General features: G+C 35.4%; 1 pseudogene; it reads right to left on the bottom strand.

Annotated features, from left to right (window-relative positions):
- Positions 1–1,148: 1,148 nt before the first annotated feature.
- On the bottom strand, positions 1,149–16,762 carry LOC100735408 (olfactory receptor 5M5-like; annotated as a pseudogene).
- Positions 16,763–19,736: the final 2,974 nt, after the last annotated feature.

Raw genomic sequence — 19,736 nt, 5'->3', positions numbered from 1 at the left:
TTTACATACAAACCATTTTTTTAGTGCATTAGAGCTTTATTATCCATTTTCTCTTTTTTACTCCATCAAAGCTATGCTACCCATGTATTCTCCCATGTTATTGTGGACATTTATACACTTTACTAGAGAATAGTACACTATTCTATCACTATGAAAAGATACCTGTGATAAACAACATGAAAGGAGAAACTTTACTTTGGTTTATGGTTTCAGAGATTTCAGCCTGTGGTTGGTTAAGCTGGCTGCTTTGGGGACTGTGCTGAGGGAATCATCATAGTGGGCAATAGAGCAAATCAGCTCAACTTATACTAGCCTGGAAGAAACAGAGAGAGGGAAATAGGAGCCAGAGTCTCCCCAGGAACCTGAGTCCTCCATCCAGAGCCTAGTTCCTAATGCTCCCACTATCTTCCAATAGGCAAGCCAAATATCAACCCACTCAGTTATTCCATTGATAAGATCAGATATAAAATGGTTTGTTCCCCCCAATCCAAGTCCCTACTGTGATCACAGGATCATTGGTGACTGAACTTTCAACACAACAGATTTTGGAAGAAAATTCATATCTAAATAACAATATTCTCCAAGGCTGTGAAATTGTTATTTAATTATAGATAGAATACTGATCATTTACTGTAACATACTGTAAAGTGTGACAATATCATTAGATATTGACCTGTAAGATATGAGCAGATATGTTGTCAGGAAGATTTACAACATCTATGGAACATTTTCACAAGTGAGCTAATTTCTTAGTTCCCAATCAGGATCAGAAAATAACTTTATGAATGTTATCTAAGCTTAAAATTAAACAAATTTTGAAAGGTTAGAAACAAAAGCATTCAGTGTTTAGCTGTGGACCCCTTTGATTGATTAATCTATGAGGAAAGCAAAATAAAGCAAAAACAGAAAAATAAAAGATACACTTAAATCAACTCCTTTTGACTGAGATGTCAGTATCTAATAGGAGTGGAGTGAAATGTCTCAGTTATAACCTTTGCTAACCTCTGCTTTCAGAAATTTTAAACTTGGCTGCTATCTACAGGAAAAGTTAGAAATTCATTGAGCCAAGTCAGCCCATGATATGATGTCTAACTAAAAAATGTTGCACTTTTTATTTCTAGAGTATTTTTAATGCAAGCCCAGAACTTTCATTTGTCTAGTTTTTGCCTCCCTATTGCTTTTCTCAATGCACCCTTCACAACCTTGTTCCTGAGGCCATAGATCACAGGGTATGGCATAGGGATCCCTGTGGTGTAAAACATGGCCACCGTCCTGCCCTGATCCACTGACTTTTCTGTGTGTTGCCTCAAATTTATACAGTAGGGGATTGTACAGAAAACTACTACTGTCAGGTGGGACCCACATGTGAAAAAAGCTCTCCTTTCTCCTTTGCAGAGTGGCTTTGGAAGATAGCAACAAGGATAATCAAGTAGGATATGAGGATGATCGGGAGGGACTGCCCATTCCTGGAGCCAGATACAATGCATATGGACAGCTCTTTGCTGTAGGAGTCAGAACAGGCCAATTTGATCACAGGAAGATTGGCACAGTAGAAATGGTTGACTTCATTGGTGTCACAGGAGAGGCTGTCAGTCTGTAAGTTTTCCATCTCACTAAGAAGGAAGCCATGGACATAAGTAACAATGACCAGGCACACATAGACAGTCTTAGACATCTTGCAGGTATAGTGTAGTGGGTTAGAGATGGCCAGGTAGCAGTCATAAGCCATGATGGCCAGCATACAGTGCTGTGTGAGGACCATGGTAATGGCAATATAGCACTGTACCAGGCAAACAACATAGAAAATGTTTTTTTTTTTTTTTCTGATAAGAAATGTTCTAGCACTTTGGGGGTGACATTTGTGGAGAAACACAGGTCCAGAACAGATAAGCTCGAGAAGAAAAGCATATGAGAGTGTGAAGTTCTGGGTCAATTTTTATTAAGAGAATGTTGTCCAGGTTTCCCACTACCGTGATTATGCCGTCAATAAAGAAAAATATGAAGAAAGCAACTTATAAACCCAGATTCGTGGTTAAATCCAAGAGAATGAGTTCCGCTCCTTCACTGTAGCTCCTTCTGGACATTTATTCATGTCATCCACGCACTGGTTTAATTATCTCACTTCTTCATGTCACAAGGCCCTGGTTTAATTATATCAGGAAAATTAGAAAATCATGTGTTATTTAATTATTGAAACCCTTGGGGGCATACTATATTTGTAAAGAAAAAGTCAAAGTACGTCCATTACATTCACCTCAGTAGAAGTTCCATAATTAAATATTAAGCTTGGGGTTGACTCAAAATTATAAAGTATCTCTATACTTTAAAAAAGTTAGACTTGAGAAGAAATAAATTGTAAAAGACATTTTCAAACTTCTTAGATTATTTCAACATTTTTAGCTATGGCAAAAATGAAAATAAAACTACACTGTAATTCCACCTCACCTAGTCAGAGTATCTATCATCAAGGAAACACAGTAAATGTGTTAAGAGTACAGGGAAAGAGCCACTTTTATGCTGCTTCTACCAAAGTAAATTTAAAAAACTGTTATAGAATTCAGACTGATGGTCACTCAGAAATCTCAAAATAGAGTTAATGCCTGATCCAGCTGTCATCCACCCTCCTCCATACGCACCTGAGAGAACTGAGGTCCACATAGATTAGAGATACCAGCAAACCCTTGTGGGCTGTGGCACAAATCACAATAGCAAAGTCATGCCATTATCCCGAGTAACCATCAAATGATGGATAAATGAAATGTGGGTATAGACACAGGAGTTCCTCAGTTATGAAGAATGAAACCACAGAATTTGCATAAAAGTAGGTATGTTTCTGCTGCTCACAAAGAAATCATTATTTTAAATGAAAGAAGCAGAACTAAGAAGGACAAATATTGCATATTTTCTTTTCTTTTTTTGTCTTTTTCCTTTTTATCGGTGCCAGGGTTCGAACTCACAACCACCTGCTTGCAAGGCAGGTGTTTATGCCTCTGAGCTAAATCCACAGCCCCTGCATATTACTTTTTTTTTAACACAAGAAGATAGAGAAAATAGACAAGGGAAGAGGGGGAAGATTAAAGCAGATGAAAGGAGTTACACAAGGGGGAAAGAGAGAAAAGAGAAATAATGCAGTTGTGGAGATGATCAGAGTGTGCTATATGCAAGTATAACAGCAAGTGTGTTTAAGGGTGTTAAATAGCTGACTATATTAATGTTTTTGGATCATTGAACACAGCTGTTTGCAGTCTCTCTGTTTGAATGTCTACTTTGTATTCTTTGATACTGTGATTTGAGCAGCTATTTCTAAGATGATAATATGTAATCTATTAACAGGTGATTTCTTACTGCTTTTTTTTGTAGTTCTGTATTACGTGTACCTTTACACCGCTTTGTTTTGTTTTGTGTTTTTCTCTTTTTCCTCTTAAATAAAATTAAAAAAAAAGAATTTATCAAATGAAATCCAGTATTGTGTGCAACTAATATGCACTAAACAAATGGAAAAAAGGAAATAATTATAATACCGGCTTGCATGCTTGCATATACACACACAGAGGCACAGAATTTTCAAAAAGACAACAAATTTTCAAAAAAACTTCCCCAATTTGTTATTCTGAAGAATGGGACATGGAATTCCAAGAAGGACATGATTTGTCAGACTGAGAAATCTATCATCCCTTATTATTTCCCTGTGATGCTCTATCCTGTAACAGTCTAACATTTGCACCAACTGTGGAGACCCTGAAAAGAGTTTTACTTATTTGTGTGTTATTGTTTTGGAAGGAAGTGGTGGTGATGTGTGTTCTCTTTCTAAGTTTTAAAAATGATTGTTTTGAAATTCATGTAAACTATCTCTTATATGAGTACATAACATTGCCAGTATGGAAATATAAGCTTTTTATTCTTAGTTTTTTGTATTTTGTATTTTTACAACACAAGTTAGTCAGTCCTTCTATCAGTTCTGCACTCACACTCCTTCATTGATACCTAGGTTCTCATGAACGGTACATTCATCTTTGATGATTTAGCATATCTTTTAGTTCATCCTAGGTTTACATTTATCTCTGTGTTAGTGCATGCATGCTGTAAAAATATCTGTACATTCCCCAGGCAGGCTCATGCTTTCATCAATATAATGTGTAGGCAGTGGTTTTCCATGAATTTCCTCTTCTTTCTGTGTCGTAACTGTGATGTACACACAGTCATTAGAATGAGAGAATGTAATCATGCCTAATGACAAAAATCTCATTTTAAAGTTCTCTGTCTAGGCTTGCTCCATACTAATACAGCCTGTGATTTCTGCTGCTCACAAGAATAAGTGAAGAAGGTCACATGTTCCAGGACAGCCTGCCTAACTCAGCAAATTCTTGTCTTAAAATCTACAAAAGTAAATAAGGAAGGAAGGAAGGAAGGAAGGAAGGAAGGAAGGAAGGAAGGAAGGAAAGAAGGAAAGAAAGAAAGAGAGAGAGAGAAAGAAAGAAAGAAAAGAAAAGAAAGAAAGAAAACAAAGACGAAGGAAAGGAAGAAAGAGGAAAGAAAGGAAGGAAAGAAGGAAGAAAAAGAAAGAAAGAAAGAAAGAAAGAAAGAAAGAAAGAAAGAAAGAAAGAAAGAAAGAAAGAGAAGTTTAGCAATGCATTTCAGTGCGTGTTTTGGATTCAATCCTCTGTATTGCAAAAAATTTTTAAAAAATTTTAACAAGGAAACTAACATGAAGCAAAGGTATTTACAAATGAAAAAATAGAAAAAAATACATGTCTGGAATTAAAGGAAATTTTAAAAAATCTATTTAAAGAAGAAGAAAAATAACCTTCCTCCACAAATGATCTGAAATAATAAAATTATGAAAATATTATATGTGTATCCTATGTGTGTATCCAAAAAGACATTGTTGGAATAAAAAACAATAATATGATTCATGGGGGAAAACCCTGAAGCTAAAACAAATGAGGGCATGCTGGCATGCTGCAACTCACCTCTGGCAACTCCAGCTTCCCGGGCTGAAAGAATTTCAAAACAAAAACAAAAAAATCTACCCAAGAAATATCATAGAACTAATCTGATGCAATCAATATTAAAATCTGCTTTAAATGAAAGGTATTTTTTAAGCATTAAGCTTATTAGTTTTAAGTATTCAATACACATTATAGTACCGTGAGCAACAAATTTAAGACTAAACAATAGCATGTCAACTTCAAACCAGTAAAGAAAAATCTTAAAAATAAAATGCCAAGTCTGTAGAATGTTAAAGAGAAATGAAATGATGGAAAAGACAATTACACTATAAGGTAACTCTCCAAATATATTCATGATCACAGCAAGTGAATACTGAAATTTTGAAAATGGATATAAAACTAAACCTCAAATAAGATATTTTAAAAGTATGCATCTAAAATGTAAATGCATTGCAAGGTTAAAAACAGAATAATAATTATTGGTAGACACTATTTCACAAAATAAACCTAGCTCAATACTACTAATGTCAAAGAAAAATGACATTTACCGTCCTAAGTGTTACTGAGAATAGAACAGATTAGTGCATTTTAAAATATTTAATTTATGACATATGGTGCAATTTTAAATGCATTTAAAAAAGATCTTCACATATAGCACACAAATAAATAGGATAGCATTATATTAGAAGATTTTAACAATAATTTGTTAATACTTATGCAATGTTTCACAAATGGGTAAAGGACCAAGGGATGTAAGGAGCAAGGGGAAAAGCCAGTAAAAGAATTCTGAATGTTGTGTGTACATACCAGCTACCTGTGACCAGTGTAATCATCATGTATCACAAAAAGTTCCTAATAAAAATTAAAAATACTAGCTTCAGGAAAAGAACAGCAAATTTTAAAAGACTAGTTATCCATTGACTAGCTATGTATTTCACTAGAAAATCTAAGCATCAGATTATGAGTTTTTCTTAAGCTTGCATGAAACATGTTCTAGACTGTCATTTACTAGAAATGTAATTTTCTTGTACAATTATTTTGAAGTTAATAAAATTATAAACTCAATTGATTTTATAATTTATCAAATTTGGATAACATAAATGTATATTTCTACAGAGAAATGATTGATTTATAAATTGCACTGGAGCCTCAGTTCAAGAGCTTAATTCTATTTCTAAGTTTGGGGAAAATGACCACAGCGGTGGTTGTCACTCCATGGAGAATCAGTGAAGGGAGGCAAAATTGTGGCCAACTCTTCTGTTCACACACAGGAGCATCCATGACCCAAAGTTCTATTGAACTGTTATTGAATAATATTTTCAAAGCTTTCCACATTTCGAAGATTTCTGATTCTTTAAATGACTATTTATATGAGAATGTGTAGTCAAGTAGTTATACTAAGAGAGAAGAAAGACAGTTAAAATGAAAAAGATCTATTTGCTGAAGCAGGCCTCCCAAGAAGTTCCTATGCTTCTCAAATAAACTTAAAACATCCTACAAAGAAGTTTGTGTGTTTTTCTCACAGTGAGGCCAAGAAAGACCCTGGATATTGTAATTAAGGTTGTACCTTTTTTTAAGCTATGCTCAGGATGACTGGTGATCAAGAGCAATATTAAACCTACTCTTCCTAATCCCCCAAATCTCAGAGATGTTACTGATTCCTCAAAGATGAATCTCACAGTAGTATGACTCCTGAGTGATCTTCTGTACTCAGTATAACAAGACCTGGCCCCTCTTACCATTCTCCACCACCCTGAACTCGGTTCTGCATGAGGGGCTCTCTCCATGATCTTTCTCTTCTCTCCCTCTTGAGAGCCCTGATCTCTGTCATCTGAAATACAATCTATCAGCATAGCCTACCTTGTCTTTCAGCTTCCCTTTAATATTCCCCTCAGCAAGTCTTTGTTTTCCTGCAGGGCTCAAATTGAGTGGTTATGTTTAATCTGAACTTGACATGCAGAGTGAGTGTCTTATTCTTGTTACCTTTTCCCCTCCGTCTTCCTTAAAAATACAAACTTTCAATCATTTATTCCCCAATTGCCCACGATTATTCACTGCCCACTACAGTACTAACTTGCAAATCAGTTCCTTCCTCATTGTTTGTCTGTGCTTTTTAAAACAGCCTGTCCCCCACAGGTATGTTGCTTACTACTCTTAGTGTTAGACAGGAATGGATAACTGCACTTCTCTCATTCAGTGACCTCATCTCTTCTCAAATTCGTGCTTTTGAAAACACTTCCTTATCTATTATTATGATCATTTTAGTCTTCATCTCATTTGATTCTCTTGCATATCACCCTTGGTGTATAGCCTTCTTTCACTCCGTCCTACAGATGCTCCTACATGCTCTTCTCCTTCACTGTTGTGCAGCTTCCTTGTTTATCCTATCTATAGTGATTGTCAATAATCATAGTCAATGCCTTTATTTGTATTATTCTCTCTTTCCCTGTGTTTTTCTTAGAAGACCTGGGTAAGGCTAAATCTGACACCATCTGCCTTTAATGCTAAATCTATGTGGTCATTAAAGCTGCTCTAAATTCCAAATTCCAACCTTTCTTCCCAAACACCCCCATTACTTTCCTAATAAAGTCTCTCTTCTCTCTGTCACTGTCTCTGTTTTTGTCTGACTCTCTCACTATCCCACTTACCATTTGATTTTTTGACACCAGCACGGCCCCAGGGAGTTTAAGATCATCACTCCCAGTGTTTAAGTGCACGGCTAGCTTCTAGCCACACTAGACTGGGCTCTGCAGGTTACACACCTAGCGAACTTCTTTCAGCCCGGGAAGCTGGAGTTGCCAGAGGTGAGTTGCAGCATTCCAGTATTGCCTAGGGAGAGTTTAAGATAATCACATCCAGTGGGTAAGTGCTTGCTGAGCTTCCAACCACACTAGATTAGGCTTGGGATGTTTTGCGGGCCAGACTAGACCATGCTCAGCGACCTTCATCAATCAGGGGTGCTGAAGGCATCTGAAGTGCGTTCCACCGCATAAGTACTAGCCCATGAAGTGCTTTGGAGCATCACCCACAGTGGTTAGGAGCCCACCCACCTTCCTGGAAAACTGGAGGTGGCATTCGATGTCCTATGAGCCTGACTGGATCACGTTCAGCACCTCCATTCAGACCCAGGAGCAGAAGGCAGAGAAGGCAATTTCCAACACACCCTGAAGGAACATCAATTGAAACAGGGAAATATAGGAAAATGACAAGACAAACGACTAAAATGCAACCTCAAACCTCCAGCTCATCCCAGGTAAGCCTAGGAGCCATGTACATAGAAGACAATATATTTCATACATCTGACATACCTGAAATAATAGCAACTGAAATAAGGAAGCAAGATCGGGAAGCTTTAAAGGAATTCAAATTAGAAATAATCTCCCAAGTAAAAGAAGAAATGATAAAAATAATGAAAGAAATGATGAACACATCTAAAGAAGACACAGTTAAAAATTAAAGGAAAAACTCAAAAACGAAGAATTCCTGGATGAACAATATAAGAAAAAAAGAGAATAAATTAAGCAAATTCAAACAGATACACAGGAAATCAAGAATTCCATTGAAAGTCGTTAAGACTATCTCAACAAAAGTGGAAATAGAATTTCAGACCTCGAAGACAAGATTGCAGCTACTGAACAGGAAAGGAAAGATCTTTTAAAATTAACAAAGTATCAAGAAATAACAATTCAACAGCCACGAGATGAAGCAAAGAAAAACAGCATAAGATTGACAGGAATAAATAAAAAATAAGGGGACAACACAAATGATATCAAGAGGTGATTTACAGAAGCAATAGCTCAAAATTTCCCAAACATGAGAACAGAAGCCAATATTTAGATTAGTGAGGCATATAGAACTCTAAATAGCCATGAACAAAATAAAACTACACCCAGACATATAATAATCACCATCCCAAAAATCCAACATAAGAATAGAATGTTAAAAGATGCTAGAGAGAAAAGATAGATCACCAATAAATTTCAGCACAAACAACAAAGTCAAGAAGACCATGGAGTGAAGGATTGCAAATCCTTAAAGAGAAATAATTTCCAAATGAGATGGATGTACCCTGCAAAACTGTCCTTCAAAACGGATGGAGAAATAAGACAATTTCATGAAAAAGAACAGTTGAATAACTTCATGATCATCAAACCAACCCTGCAAAAATACTGAAAGACATTCTAGATACACATCTGACAAAACCACTAAGCAAGGCAGACAATTAAACAGAATGGAAAGGTAGATGGAACAGCAGAAAGATAACATGTCAACAGTAAACTAATATATAACTGTTATAATCATTAGTGTAAATTGTCTCAATTCACAAATTAAAAGAAACAGACTGACACCATGGATCCATTAAAAGACATCCAACCCAAAAGGAAAGTCAAAGGATGGAAAACAGTATGTCATTCCACAGGAAGCCCCCCAAAAAGCGGTGATAGCTGTTCTGTTTGTAGACAACATGATGTTCAAACCAAGAATGATCAGAAGAGATAAAGAAGGTCACTACACACTGGCTACAAACAGGCTACACACACTACACACTGGGAAAATTTCAAGAGGAAGAGATAACAATCTTAAATATATATGCAACAAATTCCAGGGCACACCGTTACACAAAGCAAGTATTAATAGGAAAGAAAAACCAAACAAGCAATAACACAATTATAGCAGGAGAGCTGAACATACCATTGACACCAAGGGACAAATCATCCAGACAGAAAATCAGCAAAGGAATAACAGAACTGTGTCACACCTGTGAACAAATGGACTTCATACACATATACAGAGTATTCCATTCAACAACATTAGAGCACTCATTCTTCTCAGCAGTACACGTGTCATTCTCTAATAAAGACCATATATTCACTCAAGGAACATATTTAAATAAATGCAAAAGTGTTGAAATTATCCAATGAATGTTCTAGGATCACAGCCCCATGAAATTAGAAATTAGTGACAAAAGATAGTGTAAAAATTCAACAACCATGTGGAAACTGAATAACACACTCCTGAGTATTCAGAGCTTCACAGGTGAAATTAAAGAAGAATTAACCGATACCTACAGGCAAACGAACATAAAATACAACTTATTAGAGTCTGTGAAGTCAATGAAAGCTATCCTCAGAGGAAAACTTATTGCACTTATTTCCCAGACCAGGAAAACAGAACAAATACAAATAAATAACCTGATGTTAAACTGCAAACATCTAGAAAAAGAAGAGCAAGTCAAACCCAAAGCCAAAAGAAGGAAGGAAATTATAAAAATCAGAGCAGAAATTAATGTAATAGTGACTAAGGAAACAATCTAAAGTATCAATGAATCAAAGAATTGATTCTTTGAAAGATTAAATAAGGTTTATAAGACCCTACACAATCTTTTTTAAAAATGAAAGAAAAAGCTCAAATTCATGCAATAAGGAATGAAAAAGGTGAAATCACTATAGGCTCTGTGGAAATACAGACATTAACAACGATTTCAAAAACCTCTACTCTAATGTGTTTGATTACAAAGAAGAAATGAACAGATTCCTAGAAACATATGAACTACCAAAACTTGGTCAAGAAGATATAAAACTGCTGAATGACCTAATTTCTATTAATGAAATTGAAAATGTAATTATGTCCTTATCTAAAAGGAAGAGCCCATGCCCAGATGGATTCACTGCAGAATTCCACAAGAAATACAAAGAAGACTTAATGTCAAAACTCCTCAAATACTTCAATGAAAGCCAAAGGAAAGCAAATCTTCCTAAGTCATTTCTGGAAGCAAATATTACTCTAGTACCAAAACCCGAGAAAGACGCAACTAAAAAGAGAACTACAGGCCAATCTCCCTAATGAACACTGATGCAAAAATCCTCAATAAAATATTGGCAAATAGGATACAGCAAATCATCAAGAAGATTATACACCATGACCGATTGGAATTCATCCCAGGCATGCAGGGATACACCAACATATATAAATCAATAAATGTAATCCACCATATCAATAGAGCCTAAATAAAGAATCACATAATCATTTCTATAGGTGCAGGAAAATCTTTAGATAAGGGCCAACACTCATCCATGATAAGAACTTTACAGAAAATTGGAATAGGTGATCTTTACCTCAATATGATAAAGGCATTCTGTGACAAATCAACAGCCAGTATCTTATTAAATGGGCAAAAACTGAAGGCCTTTACCTTAAAATCAAACACAAGACAAGGATTTCCATTATCATTTCTCCTATTCAACATAGTACTAGCAATACTAGCCAGAGTAATTAGACAAGAGAAGGAAAAATATAGGAAAAGAGGAAGCTAAATTATCATTATTTGAAGATGACATGATACTCTACATAGAAGAATGCCAAAACTGCATTGAAAGACTCCTTGATATAATAAATAAATCCATCCATGTAGCTGAATACAAAGTCAGTACTGAAAAATCAATAGCATTCCTATACACTAACAAAAATCACTGAAAGAGAAATAAGCCACACCCTTCAAACTAGCATGCAAAAAGGTGAAATGCTTAGGAATTAATCTCATAAAAGAAAGAAAAGATCTATAGAGGGAAAATTATAATTATAATAACCTAAAAAAATAAAAGAGGACTTCTGAAAATGGAAACACATCACTTGTTAGTGGATAGGAATAATAAATATTCTGAAAGTGGCCATTATTCCAAAACTGTTATACGGATTCAATGCAATCACAATGAAAACACCATCAACATACCTCATAGATCTAGAGAAATCTAAACTCTTAAAATTCATCTAGAACCAGAAGGGACCTAGACTAACAAAGGCACTTCTAAACAGCAAAAGCAAGGCAGGTGAGATCGCAAACCCTGACTTGAAGTTATACTATAAAGTCACTGTAATAAAATCAACATGGTACTGGAATAAAAACAGATCTGAAAAACAATGGAATAGATCATAAGGCACAACAAAAACTACAAAGAAGCTCAACCACCTTATCTTTGATAAAGCAGCCAAACATGTTCACTGAAAGAATGACAGTCTCTTTAATAAATCGTGCCAGAAATCTGGCTCTTCATATGCCAAAAACTAAAATTAGATCTATGCTTATCACAATGTACTAAATTAAAATCTAAATGAATCAAAGATCTCAATATTAAGACAGAAAAACTAAATCTATTAGAAGACAAACAGAGTAAATCTCTTCAAGACATAGGGGTAGGTAGAGATTTCATAAATATTAATAAAATTGCACAAGAAATACTTCCCAGAATCAATAACTGGGATCACATCTTATTCAAAAGTTTCTGTATGTGAAAAGAAATCTACAGCATATTTAAAAGAAAACCTTCAAACTGAGAAATAATCATAGTGAACTTTCCCTCAAACAAAGAAATTCTGTCTAAAATATAAAAATAATTTTTAAAAATCAGAAAGCCAAATTAAAAAAAAACCCAATCCAAAAATGGGCATCTCAGATAACTACACAATTCTCAGACAAAGAAATACAAATGGCAAATACATGAAAAAATGTCCATTATCATTACTCATTAGAGAAATGCAAATTAAAACCACACTGAGATCCCATCTCACTCCAGAAAGAATGGCCTCAGGATCAGTAAAACTACCAAAAACAAATTCTGGAGAGGCTGTGGCAAGAAAGGAACTCTCCTGCACTGTTGGTGAGAGTGTAGACTGGTGCAACCCCTGTGAATCTCAGTCTGGAGATTCCTCAAAAAGAAGGGATTTGAAGTTGTATTTGACCCAGCTATTCCACTTGTAGGCATATTCCCAGAACTGAAGACTTCATACCACAGTGATGTATGTGCACCCATGTTTATAGCAGCTCAATTTCCAATAGCCAGATCTTGGAAATAACCTAAGTGTCCATCAGCTGAGGAATGGATAAAAAAGTTGTAATATTTTTATACGAGGAAGTACTACTCAGCTATAAAGAATGACACACTGACATATTTATAAATAAATGGATCTAACTTCAGATGATACATATAAGCAAAATAAATCAAACTCAGATGTATGAATATCATATAGTTTCCCTACACTAAGAAATGGTAAGCATACATAAAATTTTATGGTAATCCTGATTGCCCATTACATTGATGTAAAGCCTTATAAAATTTTTTCATTAGTTAGAATAGATTTATTGTTTTGTTTGATTTTATTACCTGTGATGATATAAACACCTATTTTGAAGAAAACAAGACATTATGATAGCCATTGTATATTTCATATCATCTTGTCCGAAGTCTTTGAATTCTTTTTCTTCTGTTTCCATTGATTCTATCGTGTTGTATCTTATTGGATATGTGTTATAGCATAAACAAATTATTCATGGAAAATAAAATAATATAGTAGCCATTGTTCATTTTCTGTTATTTGGTTCTTAATGCCCTGTAATAATTTCATTCTCCTGAATGGTTTTATAGTATTTTGCTATGTTTGATACTATTGTATGTGAAGGTATGCTCAACTATTTCAAAGAAAGAGACTTTATGGTAGCTACTTAATATCTGATTCTCTTGTGGTAAAGTGCTGTGTTGCTTATGTTGTTCTGTTCTGATGTGCTTTGTTCTGTCCTCTTTAATATTAATCTTTTAAAATAAAATAAAATAATTTGAAAAAGAAAAAAATGATGAAGTAAAAAGCATTTGACACTATTAAATAAGCAACTAGATAGCTCCATAATTATTTTAAAATCAATACAATAACTGGAAACTAAAGAGGCCAGCCAAGTAGCCATTGAAATCTGGTACACTGAAATGTACAGTACTGGCATAGTGTGGTCAACAAACATTTTATAACTTTTACATGAATAAAATTTCCCTTATGGTTATTTTTTAATTTAAAAAAGAAAGTCAAACAGCAAAAAAGATAAAAATAATACAGGAGTTTTTAAAAATAACATTAAGAAATCATCACTAGACAGCTTCCTGCCACACTCAACCAGCTCAACAGTTTTTGGGCCTGCCTGCACCAAGTTCCCAATTTCCTGACTTGCTTGGCCTCTCCAGGGATCTTGGGCATTCCTGTGCCCTCAATTCTGGAAACTGGGGAAATTAGTTGAGTGTCCCTGCATGATCTAGAGACCTGGGAATTTAAGATTATTGCTCCCAACAGACAAGGAACTTCACAGCTTCCTGCCACACTCCACTAGCTCTGCAGGTCTTGTGTCTGCCTGCCCCTCCTACAGTGATACTCTCTCAATACAGGGAACTGGGCAACCAGAGTCCCAGGACCTGAGGGCATAGAAGAGGATGTCCAACAGGCCTAGGGGAAGCCTTTCAATAACACTTTAAACATGGAAATATGGGAAAATGACCAAATGAAAGACCAAAATACAATCTCAAACCTACAGCTCATCCCAAGAAACCTTAAGAGCCATGTACATAGAAGAAAATACACCTGAAATACCTGAAATAATAACAACTGAAAGAAAAGAATCAACTCTGGGAAGCCTTAAAGGAATACAAAAAAAGAAATAATCTCCCAAGTAAAAGAAGAAATGATAAAAGAAATAAAAGAGATGCTTAACACATATAAAGAAGACACAGTTAAAAATTAGAGGAACAAAACAAAGAGATAGAAACCCTGGATTAACAATATAAGAAACAGAGAGAATACATGAAGCAGATTCAAACAGATATACAGGAAAACAAAAACTCCATGGAAAGTGGTCAAAATCACCTAAGTGAAAGTGAAGATAGAATTTCAGACCTTGAAAACAAGATTACAGCTAGTGAAAATGAAAGAAAAGATCTTTTAAAAATAATGAGGAATCAAGAAATAACAATTCAACAGTTAGAAGATGATGCAAACAAAAACAAAATAAGATCGATAGAAATAAATAAAAAAGAAAAGGACATTACAAACGATATCAAGAGGATATTTAGAGAAGTAATACCTGAAAATTTCTCAAACATGAGAATGGAAACTGACATCAGTATCAGTTAAACATTTAGAACTCCAAAAAGCCATAACCAAAATAAAATTACATCCAGACATATAATAATCACCATAACAGAAATTCAACATAGGAATTGAATATTAAAAGCTGTTAGAGAGAAATGACAGATTTCCAATAAAAGAAAGTCTATCAGAATAACAGCAGACTTCTCAACAAAAACAATAAAGAAAAGAAGAGCATGGAGTGAATATTTCAGATCCCAAAGTAAAATGATATCCAACCTAGACTGATGTACCCTGAAAAACTGTCCTTCAAAATAAATTGTAAAATAAGATACTTCCATGAAAAAGAACAGTGGAAAAACTTCATGATCACCAAGCCAATCCTGCAAAAAACACTGAAATACAGCTTAGATGCACTTAGGAAGAAAACCACTAACCAAATCAGACAACTAAATAGAATAGAAAGATGATGCAACATCATAAAGATAACATGTCAACAATAAACCAACATATACCAGTTATAACCATTAATGTAAATGGTCTGAATGAACCAATTAAAAGTAACAGAATATCAGAATCTATCAAGAAACAAAATCCAACCACATTCTGTCTAAAAGAAACCCATTTAACCCAAAAGGATACTCACAAATTGAAAGTCAAAAGATGGAAAACAAATACTTCACACAACAGGAACACAAAAAAGGGAAGTAGCCATTCTGTTTGCAGACAATGTGAACTTTAAACCAATAATGATCAGAAGCGATAAAGAACGTCACTACATACTTGTTAGAGGAAAACCTCAAGAGGAAGAGATAACTATCTTAAATATATGTGCATCAAATTCCAGAGCACCAAGTTATATAAAACAAGTATTAACAGAAAAGAAAAATCAAATTATCAGTAACACAATTGTAACAGGAGACATTAACATACATTGACACCAAGGGACAGATCAACCAGACAGAAAATCAGCAAAGAAATAACAGAATTGTATCACACACGTGAACAAATGGACTTGATACACATAGGCAAAGTGTTCCATCCAGCAACATCAGAAAACACATCCTTCTCAGCAGTACATGGGTCATTCTCTAAAACAGACCATATATTAGCTCACAGAACATATTTAAATAAATGGAAAAGAGTTGAAATTATCCCTTGCATGTTATCAGATCATAGAGCTTTGAAATTAGACATAAATGATAAAAGAGACTGCAAAAATCCCACAAACACATGGAAACTGAATAACACACTCTTGAGTAATCAGTGGGTCATAGGGGAAATTAAAGAAGAAATTAAACAATATCTACAAGAAAATGAAAATACAGATACAACTTACCAGAATATGTGGGATGCAATGAAAGTTGTCCTCAGAGGAAAATTTATTGCACTGAGTACCCACATCAGGGAAACAGAATGAATACAAATACATAACCTGATGCTATGTCTCAAACATCTAGAAAAAGAAGAGCAAATCAAGCCCAAAGTCAAAATAAGAGAGGAAATTATAAAAATGAGAACAGAAATCAATGCAAAAGGAACTAAGAATACAATCCAAATAATTGATGAATCAAAGAGTTTGTTCTTTGAAAGAATATATAAAATTGATAAGCCACTAGCCAACCTTATTAAAAACAGGAAAGAAACAGCTCAGATTAATGCAATAAGAAATGAAAAAGGTGCAATCACTACAAACTCTATAGAAATGCAGAAGATCATCAACACCTATTTTGAAAACCTCTACTGTCAAAGGTTTGGTAACAGAAAAAAATATACAGATTTCTAGAAACGTATGAAGTACCAAACCTAGGTCAGGATGTAAAACTTTTGAATAACCCAATTTCTATTCATGAAATTGAAACTGTCATTAAGTCCTTACCTACAAAGAAGAGTCCAGGGCCAGACGGATTCATGGCAGAATTCTACAAGAATTACAAAGAAGACCTAAAGCAGACACTCCTCAAATTCTTCAATGAAGTTGAAAGGGAAGCAATCCGTCCTAAGTCTTTCCTGGGAGCAAATATTACATTAGTAGCAAAACCTGAGAAAGACCTAACTAAAAAAGAGAACTACAGACCAATCTCCCTAATGAACACTGATGCAAAAATCCTCAATAAAATTTTGGCAAATAGGATGCAGCAAATCATCAAGAAGATTATACACCATGACCACGTGGGATTCATTCCAGGCATGCAGGGATGGTTCAACATACCTAAATCAATAAATGTAATTCACCATATCAATAAACAAAAAGTAAGAATCACTTAAGTAATGATCATTTCTATTTGTGCAGAAAAAGCGTTTAATAAGGTCCAACATTCATTCATGATAAGAACTTTACAGAAAATTGGAATAGATGCTCTTTACCTCAATATAATAAAGGCTATCTATGACAAACCAACAGCCAGTATCATACTAAATGACCAAAAACTGAAGGCCTTAACCTTAAAATCAGGCACAAGACAAGGATGTCCTTTATAACCACTCCTATTAATATAGTACTGCAAATATTAGCCAGAGAAATTAGACAAGAGAGAGAAATAAAAGGAGTAAAGATAGGAAAAGAAGAATCTTAATTATCATTGTTTGCAGACAACATGATACTCTACATAGAAGAACCCCTAAACTCCATTGAAAGATATTTAGATATAATAAAAAATTCAGTAATGTAGCTGGATAGAAAATCAATACTCAAACATCAATAGCATTCCTATACACTTACAACAAAATCACAGGGAGAGAAATAAGAGAAGCCACACCCTTCCCACTTGCAGCCAAAAAAATGAAATATTTAGGAATTAGTCTTAGGCAAGAAGCGAAAGACCTGGCAGTGGCGTGGGTGGGCGAGTCAGGGGCGCCTTCATTCACCTCCCTGTGTGTCTGGAGGACTGTGGATTTCTAAGCAATGGGGCAAGCATCAACATTTCCAGAGGCCCCACTTCCTGGGGTAAGTGTCCTGCACACTGTTTCCCCAAGTCCAGCTTGTTTGGGAACCTGGATCCTTCCAGGTGCACTGAAGCAGCTAGGCGGGTCAGAGACACCTATGTCTGCCTCCCTATTCTGGCTCTGCTGGTAGAATTCTGGAGTTCCAAGCAAGCAGGTGGGCACACACTGTCCCTGGAGCCCAGCCTGTTTGGGGCCCTCACAGTGTCTGGATGCAGAGGATTGGCTGGGTGGGTCTGGGGCACCTGCATCCATCTCCCTGTGTTTGGAAGACTGTGGATTTCTAAGCAAGCAGACGAGCATCACCAGTTTGAGAGGGCCCGTGGCCTGGATAAGTGCCCCACACACTCTCCCCTAGGCCCAGCTTGTTTGGGACCCTTGAGCTTTCAGCTGCATTGAAACAGCTAGGCAGGTTGGAGGCACCTAACTCCACCTCCACTTTCCTGCTACACTCTGAGAACTGTGGAGTTCTAAGTAAGCAGATGGGTGCACACTGTCCCCAGTGCACAACTTGTTTAGAACTGCAGAGTTCTAACCAAGCCCTGACTGCCACGGGTTCCAGAGACCCAGCGGCCTGGGGGAAATGGGTGCCAAAGTCCCACGAGCTGCGAACATAGAAGTGGAATTCCAACAGACCCTGAGGAAGCTTTTGAATAACTCTTGATACACAGAAATATAGGAAGCTGACAAAACGAAAGACGAAATTACAACCTCAAACTTCCAACCCATCTCAAGAAATCCTAGGAGCGATGTATATAGAAGAAAATACATGCCATACACCTCAGATATCATCCATAATAGCTACTGAAATAAACAAGCAACTCTGGGAAGCTTTAAAGGAATTCAAACTCAAAATAATCTCCCAGATAAAAGAAGAAATGATAAAAGAAATGAAAGAGATGCTGAACAAATCTAAAGAAAACACAGTTAAAGAATTGGAGGAACTAAATGAAAAGATAGAATCCCTAGATGAGCAATGTAAGAAACAAACAGAATACATAAAGCAGATGCACAGAGATATATGGGAAATCAAATACTCCATTGAAAGCTGTAAAAACCACCTCAATGAAAGTGAAGATAGAATTTCAGGCCTTGAAGACAGGATTACAGCTTACTAGGAAAGGAAAGATCTTTTAAAAATAACAAACAATCAGGAAATAACTATTTAAAAGCAGCAAGATGATGCAAAGAAAAACAACATAAAATTGATAGGGACTAATAAAAACAAGGGGACAACATAAAGGATATCAAGAGGATATTTTGAGAAGTAATTGCTGAAAATTTCCCAAAGGTGAGATCAGAAACGGACATCAGGTTCAGTGAAGTCTATAGAACTCCAAATATTCAAAACCAAAATAAAATTACACCCAGATGTACAATAATCATCATCTCAGAAATCCAACACAATAATAGATTACTAAAAGCTTTCAGAGAGAAAAGACGGATCACTTATAAAAGAAAACCTATCAGAATCACAGCAGACTTCTCAGCACAAACAATAAAGTCAAGAAGAACATGGAGTGAAGTATTCCACATCGTAAAGCAAAATGATTTCCAACCTAGACTAATGTACCCTGCAAAACTAACATTCAAAATCAATGATACTTCCATGACAAAGAACAGCTGAAGAATTTGATGATCATGATGCCAATCCTGCATTGAGTGATAGTTAAGATACACAAAGGAAAAAACCACTAAGCAAATCAGATAATTAAACAGAACAGAAAGATACAGATGCAACAACAGAACGATAAAATGTAAACAATAAACCAGCATTTAACAGTCATAACCATTCATTTAAATAGCCTCAATGCACCAATCAAATGAAAAAGTCTGGCAGAATGGATCAAAAAACAAAATCCAACCATATGCTGTTTACAGGAAACCAATTTAATCCAGAAGGAGACTCACAGTCAAAAGATAGAAAACAATACTTCATGCAAC

This window comes from Cavia porcellus, unplaced genomic scaffold (genome assembly GCF_034190915.1).
Source record: "Cavia porcellus strain 051 isolate PalLab524CR breed Dunkin Hartley unplaced genomic scaffold, mCavPor4.1 scaffold_37, whole genome shotgun sequence".
Classification (NCBI taxonomy): Eukaryota; Metazoa; Chordata; class Mammalia; order Rodentia; family Caviidae; genus Cavia; species Cavia porcellus.
The sequence above is the reverse complement of the archived record's forward strand: the minus strand, read 5'-3'. Positions and strand labels throughout refer to the sequence as shown.